The sequence below is a fragment of the Rhinopithecus roxellana genome, chromosome 16 (genome assembly GCF_007565055.1).
Source record: "Rhinopithecus roxellana isolate Shanxi Qingling chromosome 16, ASM756505v1, whole genome shotgun sequence".
Taxonomy (NCBI): Eukaryota; Metazoa; Chordata; class Mammalia; order Primates; family Cercopithecidae; genus Rhinopithecus; species Rhinopithecus roxellana.
The window spans coordinates 4,930,532-4,956,988 of record NC_044564.1 but is presented as its reverse complement, the minus strand read 5'-3'; positions in this window follow the sequence as shown (position 1 = coordinate 4,956,988).

Here is a 26,457-nt window from a genome sequence, read left to right as displayed (position 1 = left end):
GTTTGCAGATGACATGATTGTATATTTAGAAAACCCCATCGTCTCAGCCCAAAATCTCCTTAAGCTGATAAGCAACTTCAGCAAAGTCTCAGGATACAAAATTAATGTGCAAAAATCACAAGCATTCTTATACACCAGCAACAGACAAGCAGAGAGCCAAATCAGGAATGAACTTCCATTCACAATTGCTTCAAAGAGAATAAAATACCTAGGAATCCAGCTTACAAGGGATGTAAAGGACCTCTTCAAGGAGAACTACAAACCACTGCTCAGTGAAATCAAAGAGGACACAAACAAATGGAAGAACATACCATGCTCATGGATAGGAAGAATCAATATCGTGAAAATGGCCATACTCCCCAAGGTTATTTATAGATTCAATGCCATCCCCATCAAGCTACCAATGACTTTCTTCACAGAATTGGAAAAAACTGCTTTAAAGTTCATATGGAACCAAAAAAGAGCCCGCATTGCCAAGACAATCCTAAGTCAAAAGGACAAAGCTGGAGGCGTCACGCTACCTGACTTCAAACTATACTACAAGGCTACAGTAACCAAAACAGCATGGTACTGGTACCAAAACAGAGATATAGATCAATGGAACAGAACAGAGTCCTCAGAAATAATACCGCACATCTACAGCCATCTGATCTTTGACAAACCTGAGAGAAACAAGAAATGGGGAAAGGATTCCCTATTTAATAAATGGTGCTGGGAAAATTGGCTAGCCATAAGTAGAAAGCTGAAAATGGATCCTTTCCTTACTCCTTATACGAAGATTAATTCAAGATGGATTAGAGACTTAAATGTTAGACCTAATACCATAAAAACCCTAGAAGAAAATCTAGGTAGTACCATTCAGGACATAGGCATGGGCAAGGACTTCATGTCTAAAACACCAAAAGCAACGGCAGCAAAAGCAAAAATTGACAAATGGGATCTAATTAAACTAAAGAGCTTTTGCACAGCAAAAGAAACTACCATCAGAGTGAACAGGCAACCTACAGAATGGGAGAAAATTTTTGCAACCTACTCATCTGACAAAGGGCTAATATCCAGAATCTACAAAGAACTCAAACAAATATACGAGAAAAAAACAAACAACCCCATCAAAAAGTGGGGAAAGGATATGAACAGACATTTCTCAAAAGAAGATATTCATACAGCCAACAGACACATGAAAAAATGCTCATCATCACTCGCCATCAGAGAAATGCAAATCAAAACCACAACGAGATACCATCTCACACCAGTTAGAATGGCAAACATTAAGAAGTCCGGAAACAACAGGTGTTGGAGAGGATGTGGAGAAATAGGAACACTTTTACACTGTTGGTGGGATTGTAAACTAGTTCAACCATTGTGGAAAACAGTATGGCAATTCCTCAAGGATCTAGAACTAGATGTACCATATGACCCAGCCATCCCACTACTGGGTATATACCCAAAGGATTATAAATTATTCTACTACAAAGACACATGTACACGTATGTTTATTGCGGCACTATTCACAGTAGCAAAGACTTGGAATCAACCCAAATGTCCATCTGTGACAGACTGGATTAAGAAAATGTGGCACATATACACCATGGAATACTATGCAGCCATAAAAAAGGATGAGTTTGCGTCCTTTGTAGGGACATGGATGCAGTTGGAAACCATCATTCTTAGCAAACTATCACAAGAAGAGAAAACCAAACACCGCATGTTTTCACTCATAGGTGGGAACTGAACAATGAGATCACTTGGACTCGGGAAGGGGAACATCATGCACTGGGGCCTATCATGGGGAGGGGGGAGGGGAGAGGAGGGAGGGATTGCATTGGGGAGTTATACATGATATAAATGATGAAAAAAAAAGAAAATTATACTTTGTGAGACTTGTAATATCAGAAAGTAGTGTGTACCTAGTTGGATTTTTTTTTCTCCTTTGTATTCTGCTTTCTGTTCTCAGGAGGCCAACATGCATAAAAGATGTTACAGGAAAAATAAATAAATAAATAAATAAATAAATAAATAAATAAATAAATAAAGGAAAAAAAAAACTAAAAAAAAAAAAAAAAAGAAAGAAAACTGGCACAAGACAGGGATGCCCTCTCTCACCACTCCTATTCAACATAGTGTTGGAAGTTCTGGCTAGGGCAATCAGGCAAGAGAAAGAAATCAAGGGTATCCAGTTAGGAAAAGAAGAAGTCAAATTGTCCCTGTTTGCAGATGACATGATTGTATATTTAGAAAACCCCATTGTCTCAGCTCAAAATCTCCTTAAGCTGATAAGCAACTTCAGCAAACTCTCAGGATACAAAATTAATGTGCAAAAATCACAAGCATTCTTACACACCAGTAACAGACGAACAGAGAGCCAAATCATGAAGGAACTTACATTCACAATTGCTTCAAAGAGAATAAAATACCTAGGAATCCCTCTTACAAGGAATGTAAAGGACCTCTTCAAGGAGAACTGTAAACCACTGCTCAGTGAAATAAAAGAGGACACTAACAAATGGAAGGACATACCATACTCATGGATAGGAAGAATCAATATCGTGAAAATGGCCATACTGCCCAAGGTTATTTATAGATTCAATGCCATCCCCATCAAGCTACCAATGAGTTTTTTCACAGAATTGGAAAAAACTGCTTTAAAGTTCATATGGAACCAAAAAAAAGCCCACATTGCTAAGACAATTCTAAGTCATAAGAACAAAGCTGGAGGCATCACGCTACCTGACTTCAAACTATACTACAAGGCTACAGTAACCAAAACAGCATGGTACTGGTACCAAAACAGAGATATAGACCAATGGAACAGAACAGAGTCCTCAGAAATAATACCACACATCTACAGCCATCTGATCTTTGACAAACCTGAGAGAAACAAGAAATGGTGAAGGGAATTCCTATTTAATAAATGGTGCTGGGAAAATTGGCTAGCCATAAGTAGAAAGCTGAAACTGGATACTTTCCTTACTCCTTATATGAAAATTAATTCAAGATGGATTAGAGATTTTAATACCGTAAAATCCCTAGATGAAAACCTAGGTAGTACCATTCAGGACGTAGGCATGGGCAAGGACTTCATGTCTAAAACACCAAAAGCAACGGCAGCAAAAGCCAAAATTGACAAATGGGATATGCTTAAACTAAAGAGCTTCTGCACAGCAAAAGAAACTACTGTCAGAGTGAACAGGCAACCTACAGAATGGGAGAAAATTTTGCAATCTACTCATCTGACAAAGAGCTAATATCCAGAATCTACAAAGAACTCAAACAAATTTACAAGAAAAAAACAACCCCTTCAAAAAGTGGGCAAAGGATATGAACAGACATTTCTCAAAAGAAGACATGCATACAGCCAACAGACACATGAAAAAATGCTCATCATCACTCGCCATCAGAGAAATGCAAATCAAAACCACAATGAGATACCATCTCACACCAGTTAGAATGGCAATCATTAAAAAGTCAGGAAACAACAGGTGCTGGAGAGGATGTGGAGAAATAGGAACACTTTTACACTGTTGGTGGGATTGTAAACTAGTTCAACCATTATGGAAAACAGTATGGTGATTCCTCAAGGATCTACAACTAGATGTACCATATGACCCAGCCATCCCACTACTGGGTATATACCCAAAGGATTATAAATCATGCTGCTGTAAAGACACATGCACACGTATGTGTATTGCGGCACTATTCACAATAGCAAAGACTTGGAATCAACCGAAATGTCCATCGGTCACAGACTGGATTAAGAAAATGTGGCACATATACACATGGAATATTATGCAGCCATAAAAAAGGATGAGTTTGCGTCCTTTGTAGGGACATGGATGCAGCTGGAAACCATCATTCTTAGCAAACTATCACAAGAACAGAAAACCAAACACCGCATGTTCTCACTCATAGGTGGGAACTGAACAATGAGATCACTTGGACTCGGGAAGGGGAACATCACACACTGGGGCCTATCATGGGGAGGGGGGAGGAGGGAGGGATTGCATTGGGGAGTTATACATGATATAAATGATGAATTGATGGGTGCTGACGAGTTGATGGGTGCAGCACACCAACATGGCATAAGTATACATATGTAACAAACCTGCACGTTATGCACATGTACCTTAGAACTTAAAGTATAATAATAATAAAAAATAAAGGAAATATCTTCCAATAAAAAGAAGAAAGAAGCTTTCTGAGAAACTACTTTGTAATGTGTGAATTCATTTCACAGTGTTAGACAACACTTTCACGGAGCGGTTTACTAGCACTCTTTTCGTGGAATCTGAGAAGGGATATTTTGGATGGCTATGAAGCCTATTGTGGCAAAGGAAATATCCTCAGATTAAAATTAGAAAAAAAGGCTTGTACGAAAATGCTCTGTGATGTGTGAATTCATCTCACAGAGTTACACAACTCTTTCATGGAGCTGTTTGATACCACTGTTTTTTTGGAATCTGAGAAGGGATATTTTTTATCGCTTTGAAGCCTATGGTGACCAAGGAAATATCCTCAGATAAAATCCAGAAAGAAGTTTTCTGAGAAACTGCATTGTGATGTTTGAATTCACCTCATAGTGTTATACAATTCTTTCATGGAGCTGGTTGCTAGCACTATTCTTGTAGAATCTGAGAAGAGATATAATTGATTGCTTAGAAGCCTATGGTGACAAAGGAAATACCCTCAGATAAAAACCAGAAAGAAGCTTTCTGAGAAACAACTGCATGGTTTGTGAATTCATCTCACAGAGTTACACCACTCTTCCATGGAGCCATTGACTAGCACTGTTTTTGTGGAATCTGAGAATGGATAGTTTTAATCACATTGAAGCCTATGGTGACAAAGGAAATAACTTCAGATAAAAACCGGAAAGAAGCTTTCTGAGTAAATGCTTTGTGATGTGTGAATTCATCTCACAGTGTTACACAACTCTTTCATGGATCCGTTTGCTAGCACTGTTTTTGTGGAATCTGAGAGGTGACATTTTGGGTCACTTTGAAGCCTATGGTGACAAAGGAAACATTTTCTGTAAAAACTAGAAAGAAGCTTTCTGAGAAACTGCTATGTGATGTGTGAATTCATCTCACCGAGATACAACACTCTTTCATGGAGGAGTTTGCTAGCACTATTTTTTTTTTCAGATCCAAAGTTCTTTTTTTTTTTATACTTTAAGTTCTAGGGTACATGCGCATAACGTGCAGGTTTGTTACATATGTATACTTGGGCCATGTTGGTGTGCTGCACCCATCAACTCGTCAGCACCCATCAATTCATCATTTATATCAGGTATAACTCCCAATGCAATCCCTCCCATCTCCCCCCTCCCCATGATAGGCCCCGGTGTGCGATGTTTCCCTTCCCGAGTCCAAGTGATCTCATCGTTCAGTTCCCACCTATGAGTGAGAACATGCAGTGTTTGGTTTTCTGTTCTTGTGATAGTTTGCTAAGAATGATGGCTTCCAGCTGCATCCAGGTCCCTATAAAGGAAGCAAGGACACAAACAAATGGAAGAACATACCATGCTCATGGATAGGAAGAATCAATATCGTGAAAATGGCCATACTCCCCAAGGTTATTTATAGATTCAATGCCATCCCCATCAAGCTACCAATGAGTTTCTTCACAGAATTGGAAAAAACTGCTTTAAAGTTCATATGGAACCAAAAAAGAGCCCGCATTGCCAAGACAATCCTAAGTCAAAAGGACAAAGCTGGAGACGTCACGCTACCTGACTTCAAACTATACTACAAGGCTACAGTAACCAAAACAGCATGGTACTGGTACCAAAACAGAGATATAGACCAATGGAACAGAACAGAGTCCTCAGAAATAATACCACACATCTACAGCCATCTGATCTTTGACAAACCTGAGAGAAACAAGAAATGGGGAAAGGATTCCCTATTTAATAAATGGTGCTGGGAAAATTGGCTAGCCATAAGTAGAAAGCTGAAAATGGATCCTTTCCTTACCCCTTATATGAAGATTAATTCAAGATGGATTAGAGACTTAAATGTTAGACCTAATACCATAAAAACCCTAGAAGAAAATCTAGGTAGTACCATTCAGGACATAGGCATGGGCAAGGACTTCATGTCTAAAACACCAAAAGCAACGGCAGCAAAAGCAAAAATTGACAAATGAGATCTAATTAAACTAAAGAGCTTTTGCACAGCAAAAGAAACTACCATCAGAGTAAACAGGCAACCTACAGAACGGGAGAAAATTTTGCAACCTACTCATCTGACAAAGGGCTAATATCCAGAATCTACAAAGAACTCAAACAAATATATGAGAAAAAAACAAACAACCCCATCAAAAAGTGGGGAAAGGATATGAACAGACATTTCTCAAAAGAAGATATTCATACAGCCAACAGACACATGAAAAAATGCTCATCATCACTCGCCATCAGAGAAATGCATATCAAAACCACAATGAGATACCATCTCACACCAGTTAGAATGGCAATCATTAAGAAGTCAGGAAACAACAGGTGTTGGAGAGGATGTGGAGAAATAGGAACACTTTTACACTGTTGGTGGGATTGTAAACTAGTTCAACCATTATGGAAGACAGTATGGCAATTCCTCAAGGATCTAGAACTAGATGTACCATATGACCCAGCCATCCCACTACTGGGTATATACCCAAAGGATTATAAATTATTCTACTACAAAGACACATGTACACGTATGTTTATTGCGGCACTATTCACAATAGCAAAGACTTGGAATCAACCGAAATGTCCATCGGTCACAGACTGGATTAAGAAAATGTGGCACATATACACCATGGAATACTATGCAGCCATAAAAAAGGATGAGTTTGCGTCCTTTGTAGGGACATGGATGCAGCTGGAAACCATCATTCTTAGCAAACTATCACAAGAACAGAAAACCAAACACCGCATGTTCTCACTCATAGGTGGGAACTGAACAATGAGATCACTTGGACTCGGGAAGGGGAACATCACGCACTGGGGCCTATCATGGGGAGGGGGGAGGGGGGAGGAGGGAGGGATTGCATTGGGGAGTTATACATGATATAAATGATGAATTGATGGGTGCTGACGAGTTGATTGGTGCAGCACACCAACATGGCATAAGTATACATATGTAACAAACCTGCACGTTATGCACATGTACCCTAGAACTTAAAGTATAATAATAATAAAAAAATGAAAATAACAGTGTAACTCTGTGAGATGAATTGACACAACACAAAGTAGTTTCTCAGAAAACTTCTTTTCGGTTTTCGTCTGAGGATATTTCATTTGTCACCATATACTTGAATGCACTCCCAAATATCATTTTGCTGATTCCACGAAAAAGTGTAATCAAACGGCTCAATGAAAGAATGGTGTAGTTCTCTCAGATGAATTCACACATCACAAAGCAGTTTCTCAGAAAGTTTCCTTCTAATTTTTATCTGAGGATATTTCCTTTGTCACTATAGACTTCAATGCACTCCCAAATTTCCCTTTGCAGATTCCATGAAAACAGTGTTAGCAAACAGCTCCATGAAGAAAGGTGCAAACCTGTAAGATGAATTCACATATTAAAGAAACTTTCTCAGAAAGCTTCTTGGTAGTTTTTATCTGAGGATATTTCCTTAGGCACCAAGGGCTTCAATGTGACACAAAATATCTCTTCTTGGTTTCCCCAACAACAGTGCTACCAAACTGATCCATGAAAAGAATCGTGTAACTCTGTGAGATGAATTAACACATCACAAGCAGTTTCTCAGTAAGTTTCTTTCTATTTTTTACATGAAGATATTTCCTTTGACACCATAAACTTCAATGCGCTCCAAAATATCCCATTGCAGATTCCAAGAAAACAGTGTTAGCAGACTGCTAAATGAAAAGAACACTGTAACTCTTGGAGATGAATTCACAAATGACAACGCAGTTTGTCAGAAAGCTTCTTTCTAGTTTTTATCTGAGGATATTTCCTTTTTCACCATATGCCTCTATGTGCTCCCAAATAAACCTTTGCAGATTCCATGAAAAAATGTGTGAGCAAACTACTCTATAAAAAGAAAAGTGTAACACAGTGAGGTGAATTCCAACATCACAGTGAAGTTTCTCAGAAATCTTCTGTATAGCTTTTATCTCAGGATATTTCCGTTGTCACCATAGACTTCATGTGATCCAAAATATCCCTTCTAAGATTCCCCAAAGTCAGTGCTACCAAACGGATAAATGAAAATCATTGTGTAACCCTGTGAGATGAATTAACACATCGCAAAGCCATTTCTCAGAAAGCTTCTTTCTAGTTTTTATATGAGGATATTTCATTTGTCACCATAAGTTTCAATGCACTCCATAATATCACATTGAAGAGTTCAAGAAAACAGTATTAGCTAACTGCTCAGTAGAACGAACAGTGTAACACTGTGAGATGAATTCACACATCACAAATTATTTTCCCTGAAATATTCTTTCTAGTGTTTACATGAGGATATTTCCTTTTTCACCATAGGCCTCATGCACTTCCATACATCCCTTTGATGATTCCATGAAACCAGTTTTAGCAAACTTCTCCGTGAAAAGAATCGTGTAACTCTGTGAGATGAATTCACAAATCACAAAGCAGCTTCTGCTTCTTGCTAGTTTTTGTCTGAGATTACATCCTTTTGCACCATAAGTTTCAATGCGCTCCGAAATATCCCATTGCAGATTCCATGAAAGCAGGATTCAGAAACTGTTCAATGAACAGAACTGTGTAATTCTGTGAGATGAATTCACACATCACAAAGCAGTTTCTCAGAAAGACTCTTTCTAGTTTTTATGTGAGGATATTTCGTTTTTCTCCCTAGGACTGAATGCATTCCAAATATGCCTTTAGAGATTCTATGAAAGCAGTGTTTGCAATCTGTTCCATGAAAGAAACGTGTAACTCTGTGTAATGAATTCTCACACCATGAATAAGTTTCTGAGAAAGCTTCTTTCTAGTTTTGATATGAGTATATTTCCTTTGTTACCATAAGCTTCAAAGCAATCGAGAATATCCCAACTCAGATTACCCCAAAAGAGTGCTACCAAACTGATCCATGAATACAAATCTTGTAACTCTGAGAGATGAATTAACCCACCACAACTCAGTTTCTCAGAAATAATTTTCTAGTTTTTATATGAGGATATTTCCTTTGTAAGCGAAATCTCCAATGCGCTCCAAAATATGTCATTGCAGATTCCAAGAAAACTGTGTTAACAAACTCCTCAATGAAAAGAACAGTGTAACTCTGTGAGATGAATTCACACATCACAAAGCAATTTCTCAGAGAGCTTCTTTCAAGTTTTTTTCTGAGGATATTTCCTTTTTCACCACAGGCCTCAATGCACTCGTGAATATCCCTTTGCAGATTAAACGAAAATAGGGTTAGCATAGTGCTCCATGAAAAGAAAGGTGTAAATCTGTAAGATTAATTCACACATCACAAACTGGTTTCTCAAAAAGCCTCTTTTTGGTTTTTGTCTCAGGTTATTTCCTTTGTCACCATATTCTTCAGTGCACTCCCAAATATCCCATTGCAGATTCCACAAGAACAGTTTCAACAAACTGCTCCAAGAAAACAGTCATGCTACTCTGTGAGATGAGTACACACATCACAAAGCAGTGTCTCAGAAAGCTTTTCTCTAGTTTTTATCTGAGGATATTTCCTTTTTCAAAATTGGCTTCAATGTGATCCAAAATATCCCTTCTCATATTCCCCTAAAGCAGTGCTACTAAACTGCTCCATGAAAAGAATGGTGTAACCCTGTGAGATGAATGCACAAATCTAAAAGTAGTTTCTCAGAAAGATTCCTTCTAATTTTTGTCTGAGGATGTTTTCTTTTATACCATAGGCCTCAATGCACTCTCAAGTATACCTTTGCAAATTAGACAAAAACAGTGTTAGCAAACTGCACCATTAAAAGAAACGTGTAAATCTGTGACATGAATTCACACATCACAAAGCAGTTTCTCAGAATTCTTCTATCTAGTTTTTATCTGAGGATATTTCTTTTTTCACCATATTCCTCACTGTGCTCCAAAATATCCCATTGCAGATTCCATGATAAAAATGGTAGCAAACTTCTCAATGAAAAGAAAGGTGTAACTCTGTGAGCTGAAATCATGCATCACAAAGCAGTTTCACAGAACGCTTCTTTTTCGTTTTTATCTGAGGATATTTCCTATGTCACCATAAGCTTCAATGTAATCCAAAATATCCTATTGCAGATTTTGCGAAAACTGTTAGCAAACTGCTCAATGAAAAGAACACTGTAACTCTGTGAGATGAGTTCACACATCTGAAAGCAGTTTCTAAGAAAGTATTTTTGGTTTTTTTCTAAGGATAGATCCTTGTCACCATAGGCTTCTACATGATCCAAAATATCCCTTCTCAGATTCCCCAAAAACAGTGCTGCCAAAGTGATCCATGAAAAGAATCATGTAACTCTGTGTGAGATGAATTAACAAATTACAAAATGGTTTCTCAGAAAGCTTCTTTCTTGTTTTTATATGAGGGTATTTCCTTTGTCACCATAAGCTTAAAATGCGCTCCGAAATATCCCATTGTGGATTCCAAGAAAACAGTGATAGCAAACTGGTCAATGAAAAGAACAGTGTAACTCTGTGAAACGAATTCACACATCACAAAAAATTTTCTTGGTAATCTTCTTTCTAGTTTTTATCTGAGGACATTTCCTTTTTCACCATAGGCTTCAAGGCGATCCAAAATACCCCTTCTCAGATTCCCCAAAAAACAGTGCTGCCAAACTGCTCCATGAAAGGAAAGGTGTAACTTAGTGAGATAAATTCACAAATCAGAAAGCTGTTTCTCAGAAAGCTTCTTTCTATTTTTTCTCTGAGGATATTTTCTTTGTCAATATAAGCTTCAATGTGCTCTGAAACATCCCATTGTGGATTCCAAGAAAACAGTGTTAACAAACTGATCAATGAAAAGAACAGAGTAACTCTGTGAGATGAATTCACACATCAGAAAGCAATTTCTCAGAAATCTCCTTTCCAGTTTTTATCTGAGGATATTTCCTTTTTCACCATAGACCTCAACACATTCGTGAATATCCCTTTGAAGATCGCATGAAAATAGTGTTAGAAAAATGCTCCATGAAGAGAAAGATAAATATTTGTGAGATGAATTCACCCATCACAAAGCAGTTTCACAGAAAGATTCATTTTGCTTTTTGTCTGAGGATATTTCGTTTGTCACCATAGGCTTCAATGCGTTCTCAAATATTATGTTGCTACCATACTGCTCCATGAAAAGAATGGTGTAACTCTGTGAAATAAATTCACATATCACAAAGTTGTTTCTCAGGAAGCTTCTTACTAGTTTTTATCTGAGGATATTTCCTTTTTCACCATATTCCTCAATGTGCTACAGAATATGCCATTGCAGATTCTATGAAAAATGTGTTATCAAGCTGCTCCATGAAAAAAAGGGTGTACCTCTGTGAGATGAATTCACACATCACAAAGTATTTTCTCAGAAAGTTAATTTCTAGTTTTTATCTCAGGATATTTCCTTTGTCACCCTACACTTCATTGCTATCCACAATATCCCTTCTCAGATTCCCCAAAAACAGTGATACCTAATTCTTCCATGAAAGGTGTCATGTAACTCTGTGAGATGACTTCACAAATTACAAAGCAGTTTCTCAGAAAATTTCTTTCTAGTTTTTGTCACAGGATATTTCCTTTTTCACCATAGGCCAAATGCTCTCACTAATATCCCTTTGCAGATTCCATGAAAATAGTGTTAGCAAACTGCTCCATGAAAAGAAAGGTTTAATTTGTGAGATGAATTCACACATCACAAAGCAGTTTCTCAGAAAGCTTCTTTTGTCTGGGGATATTTCCATTGTGAGAATAGGCTTCAATACACTTCTAAATATCCTATTGCAGATTCTGCAGAAACAGTGCTAGCATACTGCTGCATGAAAAAAAAATGGTGTAACTCTGTAAAATGAATTCAGACATCACAAAACTGTTTCTCAGTAAGCTTCTTACTAGTTTTTATGTGAGGATATTTCCTTTTTCGCCATATTCCACTATGCGCTCACAAATATCCCAATGGAGATTCCATGAAAAAAGTGTTAGCAAACCTCTAAATGGAAAGAATGGTGTAACATTGTGAGATGAATTCACACATTACAAAGCAGTTTCTCAGAAATCTTCTCTCTTATTTTTATCTGAGGATATTTCCATTGTCACCATTGGCTTTAATGTGTTCCCAAATAGCCTACTGCAGATTCCACGAAACCATTGTTATCAATATGCTCAACGAAAAGAATGATGTAACTCTGTAAGATGGACTCACACATTGCCAAGAAGTTTCTCAGAAAGCTTCTTTCTAGTTTTATCTGAGGATATTTCCTTTTTCACTGCAGGTGAATGCACTCCCAAATATCCCTTTGCAGATTCCACAATAACAGGGTTAGCACACTGCCCGATGAAAAGAAAGGTATAAAACTGTGAGATGAATTCACACACCACAAAGCACTTTCTCAGAAAGCTTCCTTTGGTTTTCCTCTGAGGATACTTCCTTTGTCACCATAGGCTTCAATGTGCTCCAAAGTATACTATTTCAGATTCCACGAAAACAGTGTTATCAAACAGCTCAATGAAAACAACACTGTATCTCTGTGAGATGAATTCACACATCCAAAAGTAGTTTCCCAGAAAGCTTCTTTCTAGTTTTTTTCTGAGGATATTTCCTTTTTCACCATAGGCCACAGTGCATTCTGGAATATCCCATAGCAGATTCCATGAAAAATGTGTTAGCAAACTTCTCAATGAGAATACCGGTGTAACTCTGTGAGATGAATTCACACATCACAAAGAAGCTTCCGACAAATTTTCTTTCTAGATTTTATCTGAGGATATTTCCCATGTCACCGTTCACTTCAACGTGATCAAAAATACTCTTTCTCAAATGCCCCAAACACTGTGCTTCCAAACGGCTCCATGAAAAGAATTATGTAACTCTGTGAGATGAATTCACAAATCACAAAGCAGTTTCTCAGAAAGTTTCTTTCTAGTTTTTGTCTGATATTTCCTTTTTCACCGTTTGCCTCATTGTGCTTGTGAATATCCCTTTGCAGATTCCACGAAAATAGTGTTAACAAAATGCTTCATGGAAAGAAAGGTGTAAATCTGTGAGATGAAATCACACATGGCAAAGCAGTTTCTCAGAAAGTATCTTTTTGCATTTTGTCTGAGGATATTTCCTTTGTCACCATAGGCTTCAATGCACTCCCAAATATCCCTTCTCAGACACCACAAAAACAGTGATGCCAAAGTACTCCCTCAACAGAAACGTTTAACTCTTTGAGATGAATGCACACATCATAAAGGAGTATATCCAAAAGCTTCTCTCCAGTTTTTACCTGGAGAAATTTCTTTATTCACCTTAGGCCTCTATGGGCTCCCAAATATCCCTTAGCAGTTTCCATAAAAACAGTGCTACCAAACTGCTCAGAGAAAGCAAAAGTTTAATCTGTGTGATGAATTCAACCATCACAAAGAAATTTCTCAGAAAGCTTCTTTCTAGTTTTTATCTAGGGATATTTCCTTTTCCACCATTGGCTTCCATCCACTCCCAAGTATCCCTTCTCAGACACCACAAAAACAGTGATGCCAAACAGCTCTCTAAGCAGAAAGCTTTACTTCTGTGAGATGAATGCACACTTCACAACGAAGTTATCAGATATTTTCTCTCCAGTTTTTACCTGTAGATATTACCTGTTTGAAACTTGGCCTGTATCCTCTCCCAAATATCCCTTTGCATATTCAAAAAAAACAGTGTTACCAAACTGCTCAAAGAAAAGAAAGATTTAACTCTGTGAGATGAATTCAACCATCCCTAAAAAGTTTCTCAGAAAGCTTCTTTCTAACTTTTATCTGAGGGTATTTCCTTTTTCACCATAGGCTTCTCTGTTCTCTGAATATCACTTTGTAGATTCCACTAAAACAGGGTTACCAAACTGCTCAATGAAAAGAATGGTTTACCTCTGGGAGATCAATTCACCCATCACAAAGAAATTTCTCAGAAAGCTCCTTTCTAGTTTTTATCTTTGAATATTGACTTTTAAAGCATCAGCCACAATGCACTCCCAAATATCCCTTCTCAGACACCACAAAAACAGTGATGCCAAACTGCTCAATGAACAAAATGGCTTATCTTCATGTGGTGAATATACAGCTCATGAAACAGCTTCTCAAAAACCTTCTCTCCAGTTTTTATCTGAAGATATTTCCCTTTTCACCAGAGGCATATATGATCTCCCGAAAATCCCTTTGCAGAGTCCCCAAAAACAGTGCTAACAAACTGTTCAATGAAAAGAAGGGTGTAACTCTGTGAGATCAACTCACAAATCACAAAGCAGTTTCTCAGAAATCTTTCTAGCTTTTATCTGAGGATATTTCCTTGTCACCATAGACTTCAACATGATCCAAATTATCCCTTCTAACATTCTGCAAAAGCAGTGCTACCAAACAGCTCCATTAAATGAATTGTGGAACTCTGTGAGATGAATTCAAAAATCACGAAGCAGTTTCTCAGAAATCTGCTTTCTAGTTTTTGTCTGAGGATATTTCCTTTTTCACCATAGGCCTCAATGGGTTCTCGAATATCCCTTTGTGGATGCCACGAAATCAGTGCTAGCAAACTGCTCCAAGAAAAGAAATGTGTACATCTGTGAGATGAATTCACACATCACAAAGCAATTTCTCAAAATGCTTCTTTTTGTTTTTTGTCTGAGGATATTTCCTATGTCATGTAGGCTTCAATGAGCTCCCAAATATCCTATTGCAGATTCCATGAAAACAGTGTCTTCCAACTGCTCAATGAAAACATCAGTGTATCTCTGTGAGATGAATTCACCCATCTCTAAGTATTTCTCAGAAAGCTTCTTTCCAGTTTTTATCTGAGTATATTTCCTTTTATCTGAGTATATTTCCTTTTACAGGGTAGGCTTCGATGTGATCCCATACATCACTTTGCAGATTCCATGAAAACAGTGCTTGCAAACTGCTTCATGAAAAGAAAGGTGTAACTCTGTGAGATGAATTCACACTTCACAAAGAACTTTCTCAGAAAGCTTCTTTCTTGTTTTTATCGGATGATATTACCTTTGCCACAACAGGTTTCAACGTGATCCAAAATGTCCCTTCTCAGATTCCCCAAAAACAGTGCTACCAAAATGACCCATGAAAAGAATGGTGTAACTCGGTGAGATGAAATCCTACATGCACTCCCAAATATCGCATTGCAGATTACATGGAAAGAGTGCCAGGAAACTCCTCCACAAAAAGAAAGTTGTAACTCGATGAGATGAAATCACACATCACAAAGAACTTTCTCAGAAAGCATCTTCTTTGTTTTTATCTGAGTATATTTCCTGAGTAACCATAGGCTTCTCTGCAATCCAAAATATCCCTTCTCAGATTCCCCAAAAGCAGTGCTCCATGAAAAGAATCATGTAACCCTGTGAGATGAATTAGCATATCACAAAGCCATTTCTCAGAATGCTTCTTTCTAGTTTTCACATGAGAACATTTCCTTTGTCACCATAACCTTCAAAGCTCTCCGAAATATCTCATTGCAGATTTCAAGAAAACAGTGTTAGCAAACTGCTTGATGAAAACAACAGTGTAACTCTGTGAGATGTATTCACACATTAGAATGCAGTTTCTCAGAAAGCTTATTTCTACTTATTATCTGGCGATATTTCCTTTGTCACCAAAGACTTCAATGTGTTCCAAAATGGAATATAGCAGATTCCATGAAAACTGTTATCAAACTGCTCAATGAAAATAACAGTGTAACACTGAGAGATGAATTCACACATCACACAGCAGTTTCCCAGAAAAATTCTTTCTCGTTCTTAAATAAGGATTTTTCCCTTTTCACTATACACCTCAATGTGCTCCCAAGTATGCCTTTGCAGATTCCACAAAAACAGTGTTATCAAACTGCTAAATGAAAATCACAGTGTACCTCTGTGAGATGAATTCACACATGGTGAAGTAGTTTCTCAGAAATCCTCTTTCTAGTTTCTAATTGAAGATATTTCCTTTGTCACCGTAGTCTTCAATGTGACCCAAAATATCCCTTCTCAGATTCCCCAAAAAGAGTGCTACCAAACTGTTACATGAAAAGAATGGTGTAACTCTGTGAGATGAATTCACATATCACAAAGTGCTTCTCAGAAAACTTCTTTCTAGTTTTCATCTGAGTATATTTCCTTTTTCACCATATTAATGAATGTGCTCCCCAATATTCCATAGCAGATTAATCGAAAAAAGTGTTAGCAAACTTCTCAATGAAAAGAAAGGTGTAACTCTGTGAAATGAGTTCACACATCGCAAAGCAGTTTCGCAGAAAGCTTCGTTTTGGACTTTTATCTGTGGATATTTCCTGTGTCACCATAGGCTTCAATGCACTTCCAAATATGCTATTGCAGACCACACAAAAACTGTGATATCAAAATGCTCAATGAAAACAACAGTGAAGTTCTGTAAGATGAATTCACACATCACAAAGCTGTTTTTCAGAAAGCTTCTTTCTAGTTTTTATCTGAGGAAAGTTCATTTTTCACTGTAGGTATCAAAGTGCTCTGGAATATGCAATTGCAGTTCCATGAAAACAGTGTTAGCAAACTCCTCCATGAAAAGGAAGGTGTTACTCTGTGAGGTGAATACACGAATCACAAGGAAGTTTGTCAGAAAGCTTCTTTCTGCTTTTTATCTGAGGATATTTTCTATGTCACCATAGGCTTCCATGCAATCCAAAGTATCCCTTCTCAAATTCACCATAAACAGTGTTACCAAACTGATCCATGAAAAGAATCGTGTAACTCTGTGAGATGAAATAGCACATCACAAATAGCTTTCTCAGAAAGCTTCTTTCTAGTTTTTATATGAGGATATTTCCTCTGTCAAATTAAACTTCATAGCACTCCGCAATATCCCATTGCAGATTCCAAGGAAACAGAGTGAGCAAGCAGCTCAATGAAAAGAACAGTGCAACTCTGAGAGGTGAATTCACACATTGCAATGCAGTTTCTCAGAAAGACTCTTTCTAATTTTTTTCTGAGGATATTTATTTTTTCACCATTGGCCTTAATGGCTCGCGAATACCCCTTTGCAGATTAAACGAAAATAGTGTTAGCATACTGCTCCATGAAAAGAAAGGTGTAAATCTGTGAGATTAATTCACACATCACAAACTGGTTCCTCAGAAAGCTTATTTTTAGTTTTTGTCTGAAGGTATTTCCTTTGTCACCATAGGCTTCAATGCACTTCCAACTATTCCATTGCAGATTCCACAAAAACAGTGTTAGCAAACTACTCCAAGAAAAGAATACTGTAACTCTGTGATTGAATTCACATATCACAAAACAGTTTCTCAGAAAGGCTCTTTCTAGTTTTTATCTGAGGATATTTCCTTTGTCACCATAGGCTTCAATGTGTTCCAAATATCCCTTCTCAGATTCCCCAAAACAGGCCTACCAAACTGCTTCATGAAAAGAATGGTGTAACTCTGTGAGATGATTTCACACATCAAAATGCTGTTTCTCAGAAAGTTTCTTTAGAGTTTTTATCTGAAGATATTTCCTTTTTCACTATATTCCTTCAAGTGCTCCCAAATACCCCATTGCAGACTCCATGAAAAAGTGTTAGCAAACGGATCCATGAATAAAAAGGTATAAGTCTGTGACATGAAATCAGGAATCACAAAGCAGTTTCTCAAAAATCTTCTTTTTGGTTTTTGTGTAACTGTATTTCCTTTGTCACCATAGACTGCAATGTCATCCAATGTATCCCTTCTGATATTCCTGAAAAACAGTGCTACGAAACTGCTCAATGAAAGAAATGTGTAACTATGTGAGATGAATTCACACCTCACAAAGCAGTTTCTCAGAAAGTTTCATTCTCGGTTTTTTCTGAGGATATATACTTTTTCACCACAGACCTCAATGCGCTCATGAATATCCCTTTGTGAATTCCACAAAAATAGTGCTAGCAAACGGCTCCATGAAAGGAAAGGTGTAAATCTGTGAGATGAATTCACACATCGCAAAGTAGTTTCTCAGAAAGCTTCTTTTTGGTTTGTATCTCAGGATGTTTCCTTTATCACCATAGGTTTCACTGTGCTCCCAAATATCCTATTGCAGAGTCCACAAAGACAGTTGTTTGTAAACTGTTCCAATAAAATAATCGTGTAACTCTGTTAGATGAGTTCACACATCACAAAGGAGTTTCTCAAAAAGCTTCTTTCTACTTTTTATCTGAGGATATTTATTATATCAACATGGCTTAAATGCGATACAAAATATCACTTCTCATTTTCCCCAAAAGCAGTGCTACCAAACTGATCCATCAAAAGAATCGTTTACTACATGAATTAACATATGAGATGAATTAACATATCACAAAGTGGTTTCTCAGAAATCTTCTTTCTAGTTTTTATATGAGGATATTTCCTTTGTCACCATAAGCTTCTGTCCGCTCCGAAATATGCCTATGCAGATTCGAAGAAAACAGTGTTATCAAACTGCTCAATGAAAATTGTGGTGTAACTCTGTGAGATGAATTCCCTCATCACAAAGCAGTTTATCAGAAAACTTCTTGCTAGTTTTTATCTGAGGATATTTCCTTTTTACCGCAGACTTCAATATATTCCCAACTATCACTTTGCAGATGCCAGGAAGGCAACGTTATTAAATTTTTCTATGAAAAGTAAGGTTTACCTCTGTGAGATGAATTCACTCATCGCAAAGAATTTCCTCAGAAAGCTTCCTTCTTGTTTTCATCTGAGGATATTTCCTTTGTGACCATGGGCTTCAATGTGCTCCCAAATATCCTGTTCCAGATTCCACGAAATCAGAGTTAGCAAACTGCTCCATGAATACAACCGTGTAACACTGTTAGATGAAGGCACACATTCCAAAGGAGTTTCTCAGAAAACTTCTTTTGTGTTTATCTGAGTATATATCCTGTGTTACCATAAGATTCAATGCACTCCCAAATATCCCCTTGAAGATTCTATGAAATCAGTGTTATCAAACAGCGCAGAGAAAAGAATGGTTTAACTCTGTGAGATGAATTCACACATCACAAAGGAGTTTCTCAGCAATTGTCTTTCTAGTTTTTATCTGAGGATAATTCATTTTTCACCGTAGGCCTCAATGCATTTCCAAATATCCCTTTGCAGCTTCCATGAAAACAGTGTTATTAAACTGCTCAATGAAAAGAACAGTGTAATCCTGTGAGATTAATTCATACATCACAAAGCACTTATACAGAAAGCTTCTTTCTAGTTATTGTCTGCGGATATTTCCGTTGTCACCATGGGCTTCAATGCATTCCATAATATCCCTTCTCAGATACCCCAAAACCAGTGCTACCAAACTGCTCCATGAAAAGTATCATATAACACTGAGATATGAATTAACCAGTCACAAAGTAGTTTCTCAGAAAACTTCTTTCTAGTTTTGTCTTAGGATATTTCCTTTGTCAAATAGACTTCAATGCACTCCGAAATATCCCATTGCATATTCCAGGAAAACAGTGTTATCAAACTGTTCAATGAAAAGAATGGTGTAACTCTGTAAGATGAATTAACACATCACAAAGTAGTTTCTCAGAAAGCTTCTTTCTAGTTATTATTGGAGGATATTTCCTTTTTCACTATAGGCCTCAATGCGCTCCCAAATATGGCTTTGCTGATTGCACAAAAACAGGATTAGCACACTTCTCGGTGAAAAGAAAGCTGTAACTCTGTGAGATGAATTCACACACTACAGAGAGCTTTCACAGAAAGCTTCTTTTTACTTATATCTGAGAATATTTCTTTTGTCATCATAGGCTTCAATACGGTCCAAAATATCCATTCTCAGATTACCCAAAAACTGTGCTACCAAACAACTCTATGAAAAGAATCATGTAACTCTGTGAGATGAATTCAAAAAACACAAGGATTTTTCTCAGAAAGCTTATTTCTATTTTTCTCTGAGGATATATGCTCTGTCACCATAAGCTTCAATGGGATCTGAAATATCCCATTGCAGAATCCCAAAAAACAGTGTTAGCAAACTGCTCAAAGAAAGAACAGTGTAAATCTGTGAGACAAATTCACATATCACAAAGCTCTTTCTCAGAAAGCTTCTTTCTAGTTTTTATCTGAGGATATTTATTTTTTCACCATATTTCTCAATGTGCTACCAATTATTCCTTTGCAGGTTCCATGAAAAAAAGTGTTAGCAAGCTTCTCAATGAAAAGAACATTGTAACTCTGTGAGATGAATAGACACATCACAAAGCAGTTTCACAGAAAGCTTATTTTGGTTTTTATCTGAGGATATTTCCTTTGCCACCACAAGCTTCAAAGCACTCCCAACTATCCTATTGCAGATTCCATGAAAACAGTGTTATCAAATTTCTCAATGAAAAGAATGGTGTAACCTGTCAGATGAACTCACACATCACAAAGCAGTTTCTCAGAAAGCTTCTTTCTAGTTTTTATCTGAGGATATTTCCTTTTCCACTATAAGCCTCAATGCACTCCCAAATATCCCTTTGCAGATTCCATGAAAACAGTGTTAGGAAACTTCTCTATGAAAAGGCAAGTGTGATTCTGTGAATAGGAATTGACACTACACAAAGAACTTTCTCAGAGAGCTTATTTCTAGTTTTTACTTGAGGATGTTTCCTTTGTCACCATATGCTTCAATGCAATCCCAAATATCCATTCCAAGATTCCCCATAAATAGTGCCACGAAACTCTTCCATGAAAAGAAACTTGTAACTCTGTGAAGTGAATTAACACATCACAAACCAGTTTCTCAGAACGTTTCTTTCTAGATTTTATATGAGGATATTTCCTTTGTCACCATAAGCTTCAATGTGCTCTGAAATATCCCACTGCAGATTCCAAGAAAACAGTGTTATCAAACTACTCAATGAAAATCATGGTGTAACTTGGTGAGGTAAATCATATATCACAAAGCAGTTTCTCAGAGGGCTTCATTCTAGTTTTTAATCTGAGGATACTTCCTTTGTCACCATAGGCTACAGTGCCATTTAAAATATCCCTTTTCTGACACTCCAAAAACAGTGCTACTAAACTGATCCATGAAAAGAACAGTGTATCTCTGTAAGATGAATTCACATATCACAAAACTCGTTCTCAGAAAGTTTCTTTCTAGTTTTTATCTGAGGATATTTCCTTTTTCACCACATTCTTCAAGGCACTCCCGAATATCCCATGGCAGATCCAAGGAAAAAAGTGTTAGCAAACTTCTCAATGAAAAGAATGGTGTAACTCTGTGAGACGAATTCATACATCATAAAGCTGTTTAACAGAAAGCTTCCCTTTGTTTTTTGTCAGTGGATATTTCCTTTATCACCATAGGCTTCAATGCACTCCAAAATATCCTATTGCAGATTCCACGAAAAAAAGTGTTATCAAACTGCCCAATGAAAAGAATGGTATAACTCTGTAAGACGAACTCATAAATCACAAAGCAGTTTCTCAGAAAGCTTCTTTCTACTTTGTATCTACTTTCTACCTTTTTCACTATAGGCCTCATTGTGCTCCCAGATAACCCTTAGCAGATTACATGAAAACAGTGTCAACAAACTGCTCCATGAAACGAAAGTTTTAAATCTGTGAGATGAATTCACAAATCATGAAGTAGTTTTCCAGACAGCTTCTTTTTGGTTTTTGTCTGAGGATGATTCCTTTGTCAACATAGGCTTCAATGTGCTCCCAAATATACTATTGAAGATTCCACAGAAAATGTGTTAGCAAACTGATCCAAGAATAGAATCATGTAATTCTGTGATGTGAATACACACATCACAAAGCAGTTTCTCAGAAAGCTTCCATCTAGCTTTGTCTGAGGATAATTTCTTTGTTGCCATTTGCCTCAATGCTCTCAGGAATATCCCTTTCCAGATTCCACAAAAATAGTGTTAGCAAACTGCTCCATGAAAAGGAGGTGTAAATCTGTGAGATGAATTCACATATCACAAAGAAGATTTCTCAGAAAGATTCTTTATTGTTTTTATCTGAGGATATTTCCTTTGTCACCATAGTTTTCAATGTGATACAAAATATCCCTTCTCAGATTCCCCAAAAACAGGCTACCAAACTACTCCATGAAAATAATGGTGTAATTCTGTGAGATGAAATCACACCTCACAAAGCAGTTTCTCAGAAAGCTTCTTTCTAGTTTTTATCTGATTATATTTCCTTTTTCACCATATTCCTCAATGCGCTCCCAAATATACCATTGCAGTTTCCATGAACAAAGTGTTAGCAAACTTCTCAGTGAAAAGAATGGTGTAATTCTGCAAGATGAATTCACACATCCCAAAGCATTTCACAGAAAGGTTTTTGGTTTTCATTTGAGGATATTTCCTTTGTCACCATAGGCTTCAAACTGCTCCCAAATATCCTATTGCAGATCCCAAGAAAACAGTGTTATCAAACTTCTCAATGAACAGAACAGTGCAAATCTATAAGATGAATTCACACATCACAAAGAAGTTTCTCAGATAGCTTCTTTCTAGTTTTTGTCTGAGAATATTTCCTTTAACACCAGAGGCATCAATGCACTCCCAAATACCCATTTGCAGTTTCCACAAAAACAGTGTTAACAAATTGCTTCATGAAAAGGATCGTGTAATTCTGTGACATGAATTCACTAATAAGAAAACACTTTCTATGAAAGCTTCTTTCTATTTTTTGTCTGAGGATATTTTACTTTTCAACATAGGCCTCAATGAGCTCACAAATATCCCATTGCAGATTCCATGCAAGAAGTGTTAACACACTTCTCAAAGAAAAATACGATGTAACTCTGTGAGATGAATTCACACATCACAAAGCAGTTTCACAGAAATCTTATTTTTGGTTTTTATCAGAGTATAATTCCTTTATCACCATAATCTTCCATGCACTCCCAAATATCCCTTTGCGGAATCCACGAAAACAGTGTTAACAAACTACTCCACGAACATAAAGGTGTAATACTGTGAGATGAATTCACATATCACAAAGTACTCTCTCAGAAATATCCTTGCTAGTTTTTATCTGAGAATATTTCCTTTGTCACTGCAGGCTTCAATGAGATCCCAAATATCCCTTCTCAGATTCCTGAAAAAGAGTGCTCCCAAACTGATCCATGAAAAAAATCATGTAATTCCGTGAAATGAATTAAGACATCACAAAGCGCTTTCTCAGAAAGCTTCTTTCCAGTTTTTATGTGAGGATATTTCCTTTGTCACCAAAAGCTTCAATGCGCTCTGAAATATCCTATTGCAGATTCCAAGAAAACAGTGTTAGCCACTGCTCCATGAAAATAACAGTGTAACTCAGTGAGATGAATTCAGGAATCACAAAGCAATTTCTCAGAAAACATCTCTTTATTTTTTGTCTGAGGATATTTCCTTTTTCACAATAGGCATCAAATCACTCCCAAAAATCCCTTTGCAGATTCCACGATAACAGTGTTAACAAACTGCTCTGTGAAAAGAACGGTGTAACTCTGTGAGATGAATTGACACAACATAAAGCACTTTCGTAGAAAGCTTCTTTTTGGTTTTCAACTGAGGATATTTCCTTTGTCACCAAAGACCCCAATGCTCTCCCAAATATTCCTTCTCAGACTCAAAGAAAATGGCTTCATGAATAGAAAGGTGTAAATCTGTGACATGAATTCAAACATCACAAAGAATTTTCTCAGAAAGATTCTTGTTAGTTTTTATCTGAGGATATCTCCTTTGTCACCATAGGCTTCAATGCAATCCAAAATATCCCTTCTTAGATTCCCCAAAAGCTGATCCATGAAGAGAATTGTATAACTCTGTCAGATGAATTAACACATCACAAAGAGGTTTCCCAGAAAGTTTCTTTCTAGTTTTTATATGAGGATATTTCCTTTGTCACCATAAGTGTCAATGAACTCCAAAATCTGTAAGATGAAATCACACATCATGAATCAGTTTCTCAAAAAGCTTTTCTCTAGATTCTTTCTGAGGATATTTCCTTGTCATCATAATTTCAATGTGCTCTGAAACATCCCATTGCAGATTCCAAGAAAATAGTGTGAGCAAACTGCTCAATGAAAAAGATCAGTGTAAGTCTGTGAGTTGAGTTCACACGTCACAAAGCAGTTTATCAGAAAGCTTCTTTTTGGTTTTTATCTTATTATACTTTCTTTGTCACCATTGGCTTCAAAGCACTCCTGAATATCCTATTGCAGATTGCACGAAAACAGTGTTAGCAAACTGCTCAATGAAAGGAATGGTGCAAGTCTGTGAGATGAAATCACACGTCACAAAAAGCTTTTTCAGAAAGACTCTTTCTAGTTTTTATCTGAGTGTATTTCCTTTGTCACCATCGGCCTCAATGCGATCCAAAATATACCTTCTCAGTGTCCCCTAAAACAGTGCTACCAAACAGATCCATTAAATAAATCATGTAACTCTGGGAGATGAATTAACACATCACAAAGTGGTTTCTCAGAAAGCTTCTTTATAGTTTTTATATGAAGATATTTCCTTAGTCACAGTAAGCTACAATGCGCTGTGAAATATTCCATTGCAGATTCCAAGAAAACATTGTTAGCAGACTGCTAAATGAAAAGAACTTTGCAACTCTGTGAGATGAATTCACATATTACAAAGCAGTTTCTCAGGAAGGTTCTACCAGTGTTTATCTAATGATATTTCCTTATTCACCATAGGCCTCAACGTGCTCCCAAATATCCCTTTGCATATTCCACAAAAACAGTGTTGGCAAACTACTCCATGAACAGAAAGGTGCATCACTGTGAGATGAATTCCCACATCACAAAGTAGCTTCTCAGAAAATTTTTTATTATTTTTATTAGAGTATATTCCCTTTGTCACCACAGGTATCAATGTGATCCAAAATAATCCTATTCGCAATCCCCAAAAACAGTGCTATCAAGCACCTCTTTGAAAAGAATCATGTAACTCTGTGAGGTGAATTCCCAAGTCACAAAGTAGTTTCTCAGAAAGCTTCTTTCTAGTTATTATATGAGGATATTTACTCTTTCATTATAGGCCTCAATGCACTCCCAAATATCCCTTTGCAGATCACATGAAAACTCTGTTAGCAAACTGCTCCACGAAAACAATGCTGTATCTCTGTAAGATGAATTCACACATCACAAAGAACTTTCCCAGAAAGCTTCTTTCAGTTTTTATCTGGGGATATATCCTTAGTCACCGTAGGCTTCAATGCCATCCAAAACATTCCTTCTTATATTCCCCAAAATCTGTGCTACCAAACTGATCCATGAAAAGAATCATGTAACTCTGTGAGATGAAATAACAAATCACAAAGCAGTTTCTCAGAAAGCTTCTTTCTAGTTATTATCTGAGGGTGTTTACTTTTGCAACTTAGGTCTCAATTTTGGAACTCTGAGAGATGAATTCTCAAATCACAAAGCAGTTTCTCAGAAAGTTTCTTTCTAGTTTCTGTCTGAAGATATATCCCTTTTCACAATAAGCTTCAATGTACTCTGAAATATCCCATTGCAGGTACCAAAAACACAGTGTTAGCAAATTGCTCAATGAAAAGAACAGTGTAACTCTCCTACATGAATTCTCACATCATAAAGCAGTTTCACAGAAATCTTCTTTCTAGTTTTTCTCTGAGGATATTTCCTTTTTCACAATACACTTCAATGCACTCTGAAATATGTCATTGCAGATTCCAAGAAAACAGTTTTCGGAAACTGCTCAATGAAAAGAACAGTGTAAATTTGTGTGTTGAATTCACACATTGCAAAGCAGTTTCTCAGAAAGCTTCCTTCTAATTTTCATCTGAGGAAATTTCCTTTTACACTGTAGTCCTCAATGCACTTCAAAATATCCCTTTGCAGATTCCATGAAAACTATGTTAGCAAACTGCTCCATGAAAACAAAGGTGTAACTCTGCGAGATGAATTCCCACATCACAAGGAAGTTTCTCAGAAAGCTTCTTTACAGTTTTTATCTCAGGATATTTCCTTTGTCACCATAGGCTTCAAAGTGATCCAAAATATCCCTTCTCAGATTTCCCAAAAACAGTGCTACCAAACTGATACATGAAAAGAATAATGTAACTCTGTGAGATGAACTAACACATCATAAAGCAGTTTCTCAGAAAGCTTCTTTCTAGTTTTTGTCTGAGGATATTTCCGTTTCCACCATGGGCTTCAATGCACTCTGAAATATCCTATTGCATATTCACGTCAAAAGTGTAATCAAACTGCTCAATGAAACGAATGTTGCAACTCTGTGAGACAAGCTCACACAACCCAAAGCAGTTTCTCAGAAAACTTCTCTCTAGTTTTTATCTGAGGATATTTCATTTTTCACTATAGGCCACAATGTGCTCCCAAATATCCCTTTGCAGATT